Source organism: Narcine bancroftii, chromosome 11 (genome assembly GCF_036971445.1).
Source record: "Narcine bancroftii isolate sNarBan1 chromosome 11, sNarBan1.hap1, whole genome shotgun sequence".
NCBI lineage: Eukaryota > Metazoa > Chordata > Chondrichthyes > Torpediniformes > Narcinidae > Narcine > Narcine bancroftii.
The window spans coordinates 65,534,995-65,549,511 of NC_091479.1; the positions used below are offsets into that span (position 1 = coordinate 65,534,995).

The 14,517-nt window shown below is 43.9% G+C and overlaps 1 long non-coding RNA gene across 1 annotated transcript in view; it reads right to left on the reverse strand.

Annotated features, from left to right (window-relative positions):
- Positions 1-2,072: 2,072 nt before the first annotated feature.
- The window catches only part of LOC138745825 (uncharacterized), a 46,022-nt gene continuing 33,577 nt past the window's right edge, over positions 2,073-14,517 (reverse strand). Inside the window, exons 3-5 of the long non-coding RNA XR_011346528.1 lie at positions 7,237-7,319; positions 5,510-5,663; positions 2,073-2,426 (exon numbers count right to left, since the gene is read on the reverse strand). This is a non-coding gene — a long non-coding RNA (uncharacterized lncRNA). The remainder of the gene's footprint in view (positions 2,427-5,509; positions 5,664-7,236; positions 7,320-14,517) is intronic.

The window sequence follows — 14,517 nt, forward strand, 5'->3', positions numbered from 1 at the left end:
CAATCCCTCACTGTCTGTATGCTCTCTTTAATGGAACAGGATTTTTGCTCTCTCCCAATTCGGGATAACGGTTGCACTATCATGGTTTCCGGTCCTGAAAGTGGCAATTAACTTCCAATTTTAGAGAAATAAATTCCAGGTTTCCACTGACCCTTGTGTGAGGAAAAGCTTCAACTCATCATCCCTGAATGACATCACTCTAATATGAAAATTTCTGTACACTACCATTCCCCCCCCCCTATCAGGTGCTTTAATCTTCATCTTTTGAACACTACCTCAAGTCTTAATCTTCTCCAGTCCAAGGGATAGATCTAGTAAATGCAACCTTCCTCAAAGGTAAATCATATTTAGCCCCAGGATCATTCAGGGTGGCATTCATTCAAATCCTGGAAACTCCCACTGACATGAGACCACAGTGTGAAGTTAATTGCATCAGAAGTGCTTAGATAGTTGGTGCCAATGAGGTTGGGAAACGCATTGAGATGAATGAGGTTGGGAGAAAAGTCTGTAGGCCAGATTAGCAACTTTGCATTCTGTAGTTAAATGTCCATACAATATTGGCTATCATCGGAGAGATGTGATGTGGTGAAAATTTCAATAGTCCATGGAAAAGGAGAGTAAAGATTGGTGCCTTCACAAGTGGTAGGAACATGGGAGTGGCACGGTTAATGTAATGGGTGCCATAGTTACCATAGGTGGGCAGCATGGTTAATGTAGGTGGGCGGTAAGGTTAAAGTAGTGGGTGGCACTGTTAATGTAGTGGGTGGCACGGATGGTGTAGGTGGGTGGTAAGGTAAGCATAGGTGAGCAGCATGGTTAATGTAGTGGGTGACATGGTTAACACAGTGGGCGGCATGGTTAGTGTAGGTGGGCAGTAAGGTTAACGTAGGTGGGTGGCACGGTTAATGTAGTGGGTGACATGGTTAACATAGTGGGTGACATGGTTAACGTAGTGGGTGACATGGTTTACATAGTGGGCGGCATGGTTAGTGTAGGTGGACAGTAAGGTTAATGTAGTGGGTGGCACGGTGAGCATAGGTGGGCAGTAAGGTTAGCATAGTGGGTGGTTCGGTTAGTGTAGGTGGGCAGTAAGGTTAACGTAGGTGGGTGACATGGTTAACATAGTGGGTGGCATGGTTAGCGTAGGTGGACAGTAAGGTTAATGTAGTGGGTGGCACGATTAACGTAATGGGTGGAACGTTTAGCATAGCTGGGGAGTAAGGGTAATGCAGTGGGTGGCACGGTTAACACAGTGGGTGGCACGGTTAATGCATTGGGTGGCATGGTTAGCATAGGTGGGCGGTAAAGTTAGCGTAGTGGGTGTCACGGTTAGTGTAGGTGGGTGGCACGGTTAGCGTAGGTTGGTGGCATGGTTACCGTAGGTGGGCGGTAATGTTAACACAGTGGGTGGCACAGTTAGTGTAAGTGGATGGCAAGATTACCATAAAGAGTGGCATGGTTAACATAGTGGGTGGCATTAAGGTTGATGTAGTGGGTGGCACAGTTAGTGTAGGTGGGTGGCATGGTTACCGTAGGTGGGCAATAATAACACAGTGGGTGGCACGGTTAGTGTAGGTGGATGGCAAGATTAATGTAGTGGGTAGCAAGGTTAACATTGGTGAATGGCATGATTACCGAAGAGAGTGATTTGGTTAACGTAGTGGGCGACACTGTTAGCATAGGTGGATGGCACGGTGAATGTAGTAGGTGGCATGATTAGTATAGGTGTGCAGCTTGTTTAGCAGAGGTTGATGGTTAGTGTTGTAGTTAGAGCAACGCTATTACAGTGCCAGTTCAAATCCCGCACTGACTGTAAGTTTTCCTTACGTCAGCATGGGTTTCCTCCGGGTGCTCTGATTTCCTCCCACCGTTCAAAATGTACCATGGTTGTAGGTTAATTGGTGGCTTGTGGGCCAGAAGGGCCTGTTACTGTGCGGTATGTCTAATTTTTTTTTGACCGCAGCACTTTCCATGCTCTCAGGACTCTTCTTGCAGTTAATTCAGAAGAGTCATTGTTATGATCTAGGATGCTTTCAAGATAAGTTTCATGCAGCAGAATCCGAGAAAGAGCAGTGTGATAATGAGATTTTAATCTGCTTGATATGAGAGCCAGATCACAACATAATTCTTCAAGTTCTTCGAAATGGGGGGAGGGGGTTATGTACCTGAGAGAGCAAATGAGGACCTGGCTTTGCACTTTTTCCAAAAGCTCAGGTGAGTAGACCCACAACATTTTGCTTCACAAACAAGATGTTGGCTCATTGAATCACAGCGGAATTTCACACAGATGTGGATGTTAATGGTTCAATCAACTGGTGATGGGATGCATGACAACAATGCAATGCGAGCTGGAATCAGGGAGATTTTTATAACATGGAAGCAGCATCTTTTCTATATTTGCTCCACCAAATCCTTCTGTAATGTTGCTGTTTTTGAGAGTAATGACAAGAGTTAGTGCTGAAACATTGAAATGCAGCCGGTCTTACAATGCCCATAGGAGAAAAAGACATATTACTGACATTACTGACCTCGAGGTATGACCAAACTGCAGGAAGGGGCCTAAATTAAAAGGCTGGTGAAAATGGAACATGGGAGGAGTACTCTAGGAACCTAAATTCAATCCTGACCTCATGTTGTCAGTATAGGGTGTATATATAATTCATGATAAGGAAGTTGAACCTGCTGGGTCTAAACACCTCCCTCTGTAATTGGATTCTTAACTTCTTGTTGGGGTGACCTCAGGCAGTCCGGATCGGTAATAGCACCTCGAAGACCATTGAACTGAGCACGGGGGGCCCCGAGAGCTGCGTCCTTAGTTCACTGCTGTTCACTCTGCTGACCCACGACTGTGCAGCCAAACACAGCTCGAACCACATCATCAAGTTTGCTGATGACATGACCATGTTGGGCCTGATCAGTAAGGATGACGAGTCAGTGTACAGAGATGAGGTGCAGTCACTAACGAACTGGTGCAGAACCAACAACCTGTATCTGAACATTAAAAAAACAAAAGAGATGGTTGTCGACTTCAGGAGGGTCCAGGGGAACCACGCTTCGCTGACCATTGACCGCTCCACCATTAAGGTTGTCAAGAGTATCAATTTCCTTGGAGTGAACCTGGTGGAGAATCTCACCAGCTCCATAGTCAAGAAAGCCCAGCAGCGCCTCTCCTTCCTGCAAAGGCTGAGGGAAGTCCATTTCCCATCCTACAATCCTCACTACATTCCACAGAGGATGTTTTGAGATCACCCTGTGCAACTGCATCACCGCCTGGTTTGGAAGCTGTACCTCCTCGGACCACAAGGCCCTGCAGAGGATAGTGAAGTCAGGGGAAAAGATCACTGGGGGCTCTCTTCCTACCATAAAGGACATTGACAACACTCGATGCAGGCTAAAGGCAATAAACATTGTGAAGGAGTCCACACACACACCTCACGTAAACTGTTCTCCCTTCTGGCATCTGGTAGGAGGTACTGCTGCTCTCGGGCCCTTATGCCCAGATTGGGCAACAGTTTTCTCCCCCAAGCCATCAGACTCCTGGATTCCCAGAATATGTGTGGATAGTGGACTTTTACTGCATACGCCTTAATATTTTAATATTTCATTGTGTTTAACTTAGATTCTAACTGATATTTATGTAAATGTGCTCTGTGGTTCTGGAGAAACGCTATTTTGTCTTTACTGTGCGAGCAGGGAATGAATGATAAATAAAGGCGACTTGACAAGTAAAAAGCAAATTGAATCTGCAGGAGGAACTCAGCAGGGTTGAGAGGCATCAGAGGGAGAATGATAATGAAGATAATAATAACGCGTTTATGATACAATGTACATGTACCACATTCCTTACTTGCTGCAGCCAAATGGGTACTTGGTTAAAAAAAAGTATACATGAAATTATTGTACGAAAGGAAATAATCAATATAAGAGGTAAACATTATTGACAGTTGGTTAGTGCAAGGAAACAAAGGTGCAGACCAGGCTTTTTGAGGGGATGGAGTAGTTTATGACTGTAGTGAGGGAATGTTCAAGAGCCTGATACCTTCGATAAGGTCCCGCATAAACGATTGGCTTCCAAAATCAAGGCTCATGGGATTGGGGGCAAAGTATTGATGTGGATTGAGAACTGGCTGGCAGGTAGAAGACAGAGAGTTGGGATAAAAGGCTCGTTTTCTGAGTGGCAGGCGGTGACCAGTGGGGTACCACAGGGATCTGTACTGGGACCCCAGCTGTTCACAATTTACATTAATGATCTGGATGAGGGGATTGGATGTAATATCTCCAAATTTGCAGATGACACTAAGCTAGGAGGGGTTGTGTGCACGGAAGAGGGAGTCAGGAAGCTCCAGTGTGATTTGGATAAATTGAGGGACTGGGCAGATACATGGCAAATGCACTACAATGTGGATAAATGTGAGGTTATCCACTTTGGTAATACAAACCGGAGGGCAGATTACTATTTGAATGGCAATAGATTAAGAGATGGGGAAGTGCAGAGAGACCTAGGGGTACTTGTACATCAGCCTCTGAAGGCGAGCATGCAGGTACAGCAGGCGGTTAAAAAGGCAAATGGTATGTTGGCCTTCATATCAAGAGGGTTTGAGTATAGGAACAAGGATACCTTACTGCAGCTGTACAGGGCCTTGGTGAGACCCCACCTGGAGTATTGTGTGCAGTTTTGGTCACCTTATCTAAGGAAGGATGTTCTTGCAATGGAGGGAGTGCAGAGGCGATTCACCAGGCTGATACCTGGAATGGCAGGAATGACTTATGAGGAAAGATTGCGCAAATTGGGATTGTACTCGCTGGAGTTTAGAAGATTGAGAGGGGATCTCATAGAGACGTATAAAATTCTGGCAGGACTGGACAGAATGGATGCAGATGGGATGTTTCTAAGGATGGGAAAATCCAGAACCCGGGGCCATGGTTTGAGGATAATAGGCAAACCATTTAGGACCGAGATGAGGAGGAATTTCCTGACCCAGAGGGTGGTGAATCTGTGGAATTCATTGCCACAGAGGGCAGTAGAGGCAGGTTCATTAAATATATTTAAGAGGGAATTAGATCTGTTTCTTCAGTATAAGGGTATTAAAGGTTACGGAGAGAAGGCGGGGACGGAGTACTGAACTTTAAGATCAGCCATGATCTCGTTGAATGGCGGAGCAGGCTCGAAGGGTCGAATGACCTACTCCTGCTCCTACCTTCTATGTTTCTATGTTTCTCATTAGGGAAAAAAATTGTTCCTGAACTTGGAGGCAGGTCTTCAGGCTTCTGAACTGTTAACCCAAGGTTACTAGTGAGAAGAGGTTGTGACCAGGGAGATGGGGGGAGGTGTTTCATGACATCAGCTGCCTTTTTAAGGCCGCGCTACACAGAGAAATCTGCTATGGGTAAGAGTTTGGTGCCACGGAGGGACTTGGCTGTACTTGATCAATTTTTTTTTTTGCAGTCTTTTGTGTCCTTGGGGACTCAAAATGATCAAACCTCTGATGCAATCAGTCAGTATACGCACCTGGAGAAGTTTGATCAGACTATTTTAGGACATGCCAAATCTCCTCAGACTTCTTAGAAAGTAGAAGTTTTGGTTGCTTTGACATGTGATCTCCAGGAGGTCTTTCCCCCTCTGTCCCATCAATGCAGACATGTGCGCGGTCCCTCTGTCACTTCTGAAAATCAGAAATAAGTTCCTTTTGAAAAAATTTCAACTTAGTTCTTCAGATCAAGAAATAGGTATGTTTTTTCATTCGACTTAGACTTGTCCAAAGGTTAAAAGGTTTTGGTTACAAATTAAATTGTTTTTAGAACAAGTAATAAAAGTGAATTTACCTTTTTTTGATCCATTGTTATTTTTATTAGGAGATATTAAGTCAACAGCTTTAAGATTGAGACTGACTATGCAGCAAATTGAATTTTTACATTTGGCTTTGGCTGTTTCTAAAAAAAGTGTTTAGCTATTACATGGAAATCTGATTTGGTTTTAGGTAGGAAAAGATGGCATAATTAAATGAAAGCTTTAGAAAAGATAACATACAATTTGAGAGATAAATATTTTTTCTTTATTAAAGTTTGGAGCCCTTATTTGAAAGTCATTGGTGTTAAAATTTTATCTCACGGTCCGCTTCGATGGATGCCACCATTCCTGGAGCCGAAAAGTTTAAATACTGATGATGATCTCTTTTTCTTTTCTTTTATTCGTGGGGAAGGGAGGAGGGAGGGTATTAGTGGGGTGGTTGGGGAGGACGTTTTTTTTTATATATAAATAACTAATCACATTATGTTTGTATTAATATATTGTAATTAATATTATGTCATGTGTTTTTAAATTTTAAATAAAATATTTTAAACAAAAATAAACTCCTTAATCTTGGTGATGTTGAGAACAAGATTATTGTTCTGGTGCCATCCAACCAGATGTTCCATCCTGTGTTCCGACTCCTCATTTCCAGTGTCTCGGCCAGCAGCGTTGATATTGTCAGCGAATTTAAAGGTTGCGTCGGAGTTGAACTTGGCTGTGTCATTGTGAATGTACAGAGAACAGAGCAGGGGACTCAGCACACAGGAAAAAAAATGGTTGATGTTTTGGGTCCGAACCCTTCATCAAGACACGCCAAGGTTTATGTGATCTCTTCACGATACTGTGATTCTCTCTTGGTGCTCTTGGAGTCTAACTCTGGTACGTTAATTGCTTATTGCAATGTAATGCTTAGTGTACGTTATTTTGCAAAAGGCATCAAAGGAGAGTTGGCGGATGTGTGCGAGAGTGAGTAAGATATGGTGATACAGGAAAATAAGGGAAAAAGGGGGAGTAGAACTGATGGGAGTTGTTCCCTTGCGAGGCAATGTGGAGCTTATGGGGTGAAAATCAAAATAATTGATCAAAATGCACTTTTCATAGAGGGCTTAACCTAATCAGGTTTTCCGAAAATAATCTCTCAGCTGCAATATAATTTTTGTTTGTGTTTTGTATCCTCTGCTAAGGCTGGCAGAACATTATTAGGAAACTCCATGTAGCAACTTTTGACACAGCCTTCTGAATTGGGATTGAATCGTGCTTTACTTCACTGTAGACATGGTTTGAGCATTATCATTAAATGGAATAACAAAGGTCAATGCTCAAACAGAAATTGCAGGTAGCTATAGAATGGAAGCTATAGGAAGAGAAGGAAACAGATTTCGAGGTGATCTTAGCATCAGTGCCATTGACAAGTATTGTGTTAACTTGGCCTTCGCATAACTTACAATGCAGGATAGAGGGAGAAGCCAATTGTGGATGCCAGCCCATTTCTCGAACCAAAAGTAGTTGACCAGTAAGATGCTCACTTCTGTTAACACAAAACATAAAATAACTCTGAAGTTTTAAAGTAAGAAGTGGGAAGAGGAGTTAGATGAGGATAAAAATGTTTGCGTGAATGCCAGGCTTATACAGAGAAAGATTGAGACTTTATTCATTGGAGCGTAGAAGGTTGAGAAAGGATTCGATAGAGGTATTTAAAATTATGAAGGGAGGAGATGTGAATAGGTTCTTTTCCCTAAGGGTAGGGGAGATTGGTACAAGGGGTCATAAGTTAAGGGTTAGGGGGCAAAACTTTAGGAGTAATATAAGAGCATCCTCTTATAAGAGCATCTTCACTCAGAGAGTGGTGGCTGAGCGGAATGATCTTCCGGATTAAGTAGTTGCGGCAAGTTAATTCTGTCATTTAAGAGGAGGGTAGATGAGTACATGGATGATAGGGGGTTGGGGGGTTATGGGCATTGGAGTGGGTAGGTGGAACTAGTGGAGTTTCACGTAAAACAGTGTGGACTAGAAGGGCCGATATTGCCTGTTTCTGTACCGTAAATTGTTATATGGTTATATGAACTACATGGATCAATATAGAAATGATGATTAGCATGGAGATTAAAACTATCATTAAAAAAAAAATTGAAAATAACTAGAGGGAGAATGGTCTGTGATTATGAAGTGCAGGAACTCCTGTGAAATATTGCACTGTTTATTAGGGCATAGTTTGAATCTTAATGAAATCGGAGTAGGCAAAATAACTGATCAGATTTCTTTGGTGTCATCCTTCGACAACATTCCCATTTTAAACTGTGATTACAATAAAAAAGGTGGCAATACTTCTGCAATATCATTCCCCCACAACCTTTCATAAAACCAGAGGGTAAATAATTGTATAAGGCAGATTATTGCATTCCTCACAGTTGAGGAATTTGCCATGATGAATCCTCATTCTGCTTGGAATTAAAGCTTTAGAAATGAATTCCAGATTAATAATTAATACTTTAAAAATGAACCAATTGATCATTGCCTTCCTATACCTGGGTTAAAGTAAAACAGATCATTTCCAAATACTCGAGAAGATTGGTCTCCAGGGTGGAATTGAATTACCAGATTCAGTTAAGCACTATACAGCTTTTCAGGTTGAACTATCGATTTATTGCACTGATACCCAGAATTGCCTCCATTAGATTCTTATGACAGAGGAGCTGGAAACTCCTACTAATGCAAGCCTCGTAATGAAAATAAAACACTTGCATTTCTTTTACATTTCGCAGTCTGGACCTCAGTGCTTTACAGCACATGAGGGCTCTTTTGCTGAGAAGCTGCCATGGAGAAACCTTGTCAGCCAAATGGACGCACTCAGAAACACAGCAGTGGTGAGATCATCTCAGATTTCAGCTTCAGTGTTAGAGTTCATACATGACATCACATGCAACCCTGAGATTCCTTCTTCCTGTGGGTGCGGCAGAATTACCACTAATTGGTAATCCAATTCGTGATGATTTGGTGATGTTGTTTGAAAGACCAATATTGGGAGAAACATGTGGAGAACATCCTTGGTCTTTTCCTAAATAGTATTGTGGAATGTTTTGCAACCCCTGAGAGAACAGCCATGTTCTCAAGTCAACATATCATTCCAAAGATGACACCTTTGGTTGTGCCACAGTTGATAGATCCTTCTCAAATCATGGCAGCTATTTTCAATGAAAATATTGATCAATAATGAGGGATAAATATTGAACAATATAAATACTGTGGAGAGGAAAGGCTCAGAACAATGGTTCTCAACCTTTTTCTTTCCACTCACATACCACTTTAAGTAACCCCCCTATGCCATCAGTGCTCAGTGATTAGTAAGGGATTGCTTAAGGTGGGATGTGAGAGGGAAGGGGAGGGTTGAGAATCACTGCTCTAAATGTAATGATCGTGGTTGCAATGCAACTAGCAATGCCTTACTGTTTGATTATATTTGGCTGCCACCAGGGGCTGACACAGAGCAGGGCAGCCTCACTTTGGCACAGCATGGAGTTTCAAATGAGATGATCAGACTGATATTGAGCAGTTTTTAACTTGCTGAAACCAGGGAATCGGTCTGCAGTAAACCCCGGAGAGGATTGATGGAGGCTCTGAATGAGAAGGCAGAGGCACGGCAAGTGGGCCGGCATCCAAGTTAGTCTAAGAATTAACCCCTTCAGTCCCTTGCTTCCAACGATCTTACTCATAAGCTGCAAGCTGGCTAGAGAAGAAAACAGATTACCTGAGACTTGCAGCCTCACAGCATGCCTCACATGCTGTTCATATCAACTTTAAAGTAAACAAACTTTCCTTAAGAACTCACACAAGATGAAACACTAAACCCAATTGTTACTAAAATATTTTGCTTGAGAAAAATTGTCATTGCCCATTTCCATTGGAGTTATGAAACCATGCACATAACGAGTCAATTAGGGATGATTAAAACAGTGGTTTTCAAACTTTTGATTTCCACCTTAAGCAATCCCTTACTAATCACTGAGCACCAATGGTATAGGGAATACTTAAAGTGGCATATGAGTGGAAAGAGAAAGGTTTAGAACCACTGACTTAGAAGGATATGGACCAAATGCACCTATTGGGATGAGCCCAGAGCGTTAACCTGATCAGCACGGACGAGTTGGGCTGAAGGGCTTGTTCCATGCACTATGTCTCTGAGGCTGTGGAATTTTTGCCTCTACCTGCTTATCTGTTCCAGGGTCTTCTCCAACTTTTGTCATTAATATTGTACGAGAAGAGATCTTAGCTACTTTTTCACAGCAATATCAACGCCATTACCAAAGTGTAACAGTAGGGCCTTCCAAGCTGCTGTGTAAAATGGGGTTAACTGGGCAATTTTCCCAATTAGCGCCCCACTCATGCAGCAGCTTGAAAAGGTCCTAATCCAATCGGGTCCCTGATCTACCTCAGACGTGGTCAGGGAACCCAGTTAAACTTAACTAGGCCACATTCACCAGCGACTTGAACAGAAAAATGGCCGACCTGGTTACTCCTGTGACATCAATGTTTGTGTGCTGGAGTCACAGGAAAACCCCTGGCTGAAGTGCCTGCCACTATCATGGGGAGAGAGGGGTCATTGCCGCTGGACCCAGTGAGGAGGGGGGAGAGGTCACTGCCGCAATCAAAGGGAGAGAAGAGTCACTGCCACAGGACCTGAGGTGGGGAGGTAGAGGTCACTGCTGCAATCAGGAGGAGAAAGGTCGCTGCAGCGATGGGGGGGTGGGGGAGAGGGGTTGCTGCCGCTGGACCCAGGGTGGGGGTGAAGAGGTTACTGCTGCAGTTGGGGAGGGGGGTAGAGGGGTCGCTGCAGCAATTGGGAGGGAGAGGGGTTACTGCCATGATGGGGGAGAGTAGGGGTCGCAAACTGTCGCTGCTGTGAACGCTACTCCAGTTCGCAGTGATGGCTCAATGTTCGCGGCAGCGAGACATTGCTGGGGGGAGGGGCACAATTGACGGGGTGGGTGTTGATTGATGGTGGTGGTGGTGACTGATGGGAGGAGGGTGATTGACTGGAGGGGTGATGATTGATGTTGAGTGGTGACTAACAAGGTGGGGAGGGAGGGCGACTGACAGCCGATGTTGGAGGTGGGGCAAGGGAGACTTACTGATAGTTCCCATGAGTATGTGACGTTTCACTTACTGTGTCATCACGTGGATCTCCTTTAAATTGCTGGGTTAGCGATTTAATGGGTAAATCCCCATGCAATTTAAAAGGTGCTTCCATCACCTTTGCCCCAGTAATCGCACCTGGGCCCCAGGAGGTCCACCTAGGTCCTGCAGTTTCAAAGTGCCTATTGCCTAAAAGAGCCTATTGCCTCCACTCATCTGGTGTTGAAACTCTGACCTAGCCTTGGCAATCCTATTATGCCCCGGGCTTAGTCCATAAACTTGAGTAAGCCTCAAACTCCTGCCTGCATCTTTTCGGGTACCATCCCATTCATGTATCTCCTCATGATTCTAGGACCATGATTCAGCAATGTTTTGATTTTCACTTACCCTCCTTATCTCTAATCTCCTTTTGCCTTTCAACATACTGAGATATCACAGCTTATAATTGTCTCGCTACATCCTTGCCTTCTTTCTCCTTTCCTAATAACTTGCCTCCTCTCATTTGATCATCTGTCCCTATATATCCTAGGGAATTCAATTTAACAGTACTCCTGTGTGGTGTGTGGAATTTTTAACATCAAAGGTGCATTATAAATACAGCTTTTTTTTACCTTTGAGTTTCTGGTGGCTTCCTGAGCATCTCATAAATGGCAGCCTTGGGTAGAATCGTCCCAATACCAGCCCAAGAACGTCCGAACATATCCCAACCTCACACCCCTCTTACCAATGGCGATATCCTAAATTTCCACTTTGGAGCCCACAAAATTCCTTTCCTATTTCTTTCCCCTGAGCTAAGTCTCGAGCAGCCCCACACACTCCTCCCCAAGGCTGCTTCGGAACCTCAATAAACATGGCCAACCCGCGACAAGCTGCCCACGTTTTCCTGTGTGCCTTCAGAGATGAAAATTAGCATTTTACCACATAGCTTTGATTTTATAAAAGGCCTGGTAAATTACTTTGCACAATTCTTTGGCTGTTTTACTCAAATTGGTTGGCCGACCCTTAACATTGACATTGATCGACTCCGATCTTGTTCAGCAGATCTCAAAACTCAGAAATGTAACTATGAACTCAAATCAACAGAGCAAAATGGAACCTGAATCTATTAGTTCACCCAATTTTATTTTTTTCAAGAACACTTTCTGCCAGAGCTAAATAGCCACAAAACCAACCAATTAAAAAAAAAAGCCCGGGATTGGTTTTGCATTTCTCCAGTAATGACCTGACGAATGCGCAATGTTGCCAAGGTGCCTCCTTTTGGACTATAAACATGTATCATTTCCCTTGATGCAGTCAATAATCATATTAGAAAAACACAAAACACTGCAGAGGCTGGAATCTTTAGCAGGCAGTGAGCTGCTGGAGAAACTCGATGCGTCAAGCAGCATGTCTGGGTAAAAATGGTCAGTCATCATCTTGGGTCAAGATAGATTATCGAGACTAAACCTTTACCGAGATCATATTAACCCGCTTAATCAGTTTCTGCAAATCAGTTTCTTGCTTTTAGTCAATTAGCAACCTGCCCCTCCTAAATGTTTCACTTGTTTAACGTCCTCAACATGCTAAACTAATCCTCCAATCAGCTGATAATATAATTTCTTTGGTAGTACAAGGAATCACACCACAGGGCCACATATTAAGGATTCCAGCCCCACTTCAGAGGCCTTCTATACCAAACTTGCATTGAGATTCTAATGTAGTGCGTGAGAAGTGTTGGGGTCCACTCAGTTTGTGTCAGATAAACTTAAAATATTCCATTTGTTGAAATATGAAAGAATTGGGTGATATTTTTCTTCATTATAATGTATGCAAGAACAATTAATTAATTAACAATAGGTTTAATAAATAATTAATAATGCTGAAGCAACTGCACGAGTTGGCAGTGGTCACTTCGGCTCCATATAACGGTCAAATTCCCAACCCTACACATCTTCTTTATGATCAGAAAACACCAAAAGAACTTAGACGCATGGCATGGAGTTTCAAATGAGATGATCAGACTGATATTGAGCAGTTTTTAACTTGCTGAAACCAGGGAGTCGGTCTGCAGTAAACCCCGGAGCGGATTGATGGAGGCCGTTGGAAGCTCCGAATGAGAAGGCAGAGGCACGGCATCCAAGTTAGTCTAAGAATTAACCCCTTCAGTCCCTTGCTTCCAACGATCTTACTCATAAGCTGCAAGCTGGCTCGAGAAGAAAACAAATTACCTGAGACTTGCATATGACCCAGAGAGAAAAAAAAAACTGCAGGGCTGCTGTGCTCTGATCATTACCGAAATGCGGCCCCAGGACAGCCTTATTTCCCTCAGGCCAGACATGACGCTGTTGCTTCTGGCAAGACTCGAGGAGGGAGTCAGTGCATTGACCTCAGAGAGAACTAATGCACAAATATCTCTGTTGTAAAGACCTTCTGCTGCACAGAGATAGAGAACCCAATGGTGAAATGCTTACCCTTCTACCTGCCCAGGGAATTCACAGCCATGCTAATTTCTTCAATTTACGTTCTGACTTTGAGCAATGAAGGAGCTTTATGGTACCTTCTGAGAAGACAAGATGCACCACCTTAATGGTTGCATGATTGTGGCTGGTGACCAACCTGAAAACTGTTCTACTATGGCTTCAACATCATGGCAACTTTGCCACCAGAGGAGAAAATACCCTAAATCGAGCACATATCAAGTCCCTGCTGCATACAAGGCTGCTCCTCGATACCACCTTGGATACTGACTACACATCTGTCCTGCTAACTCCAGCATAGAGACCGTTGGGAAAATGGGCTAGGGAGTTTGCAGGGAGATCAGGACATGGCCTGGGGTGGGGGGGGGGGGGTGGGGGCACAGCATCGCTACAGGACTGCTTTCAGACCACAGACTGGAGCTGTTTCAGGGAGGCGGCCACCTACAACAAGTGCCTCAAGGATATCACAGATATCAAATGCTACACAACTAGTGCTAACCAGAAACCATGGTTGGCCACAGAAGACCATGCACTTCACAAAGCTTGAGATGCAGCCTTCAGGACAGGAGGCAAGTTGGCACTAAGATCAGACAGGGCTGAAGTCTCCTGTGCAATCCGGAAGGCGAAGCGCATGTATGCACAGGGGACCCATAATCAGGTGTGCGACACCAGTGACACAAACCACATGTGGCAAGGTATCAAAGCAAAAAGAAATCATGATACAACCTTACAAGTCAACGACAACAACGTCTCCCTTCCGGACGGACCGAACATTATCTATGCGCAACTCAATGAGAAGAGCAGGTTGATGCCAAAGAAAGCTCCATCTCCCCCTGATGAATGGCCCCTTTGTATAGCCAAGGCCGAAATCAGAATAAACCTATCTAAGATGAACCCACACAAGGCAGTGGGATCAGACAGCATACCCGGTTCTGAAGGACTGTGCAGGCCAACTGATGGAGGCCCTAACTGACATCTTCAACACATCACGGCAGCAGTCCGTCATCCCTGCCACCATTATCCAAGTAGCAAAGAGGGCATCAAATATAGGCCTCAATGACTACTGCGCAGCGGCACTGACCTTCACCATTATAAAAGGAGTCGAATGTCTGGTGATGAAATGCATCAAAGCGCACCTCT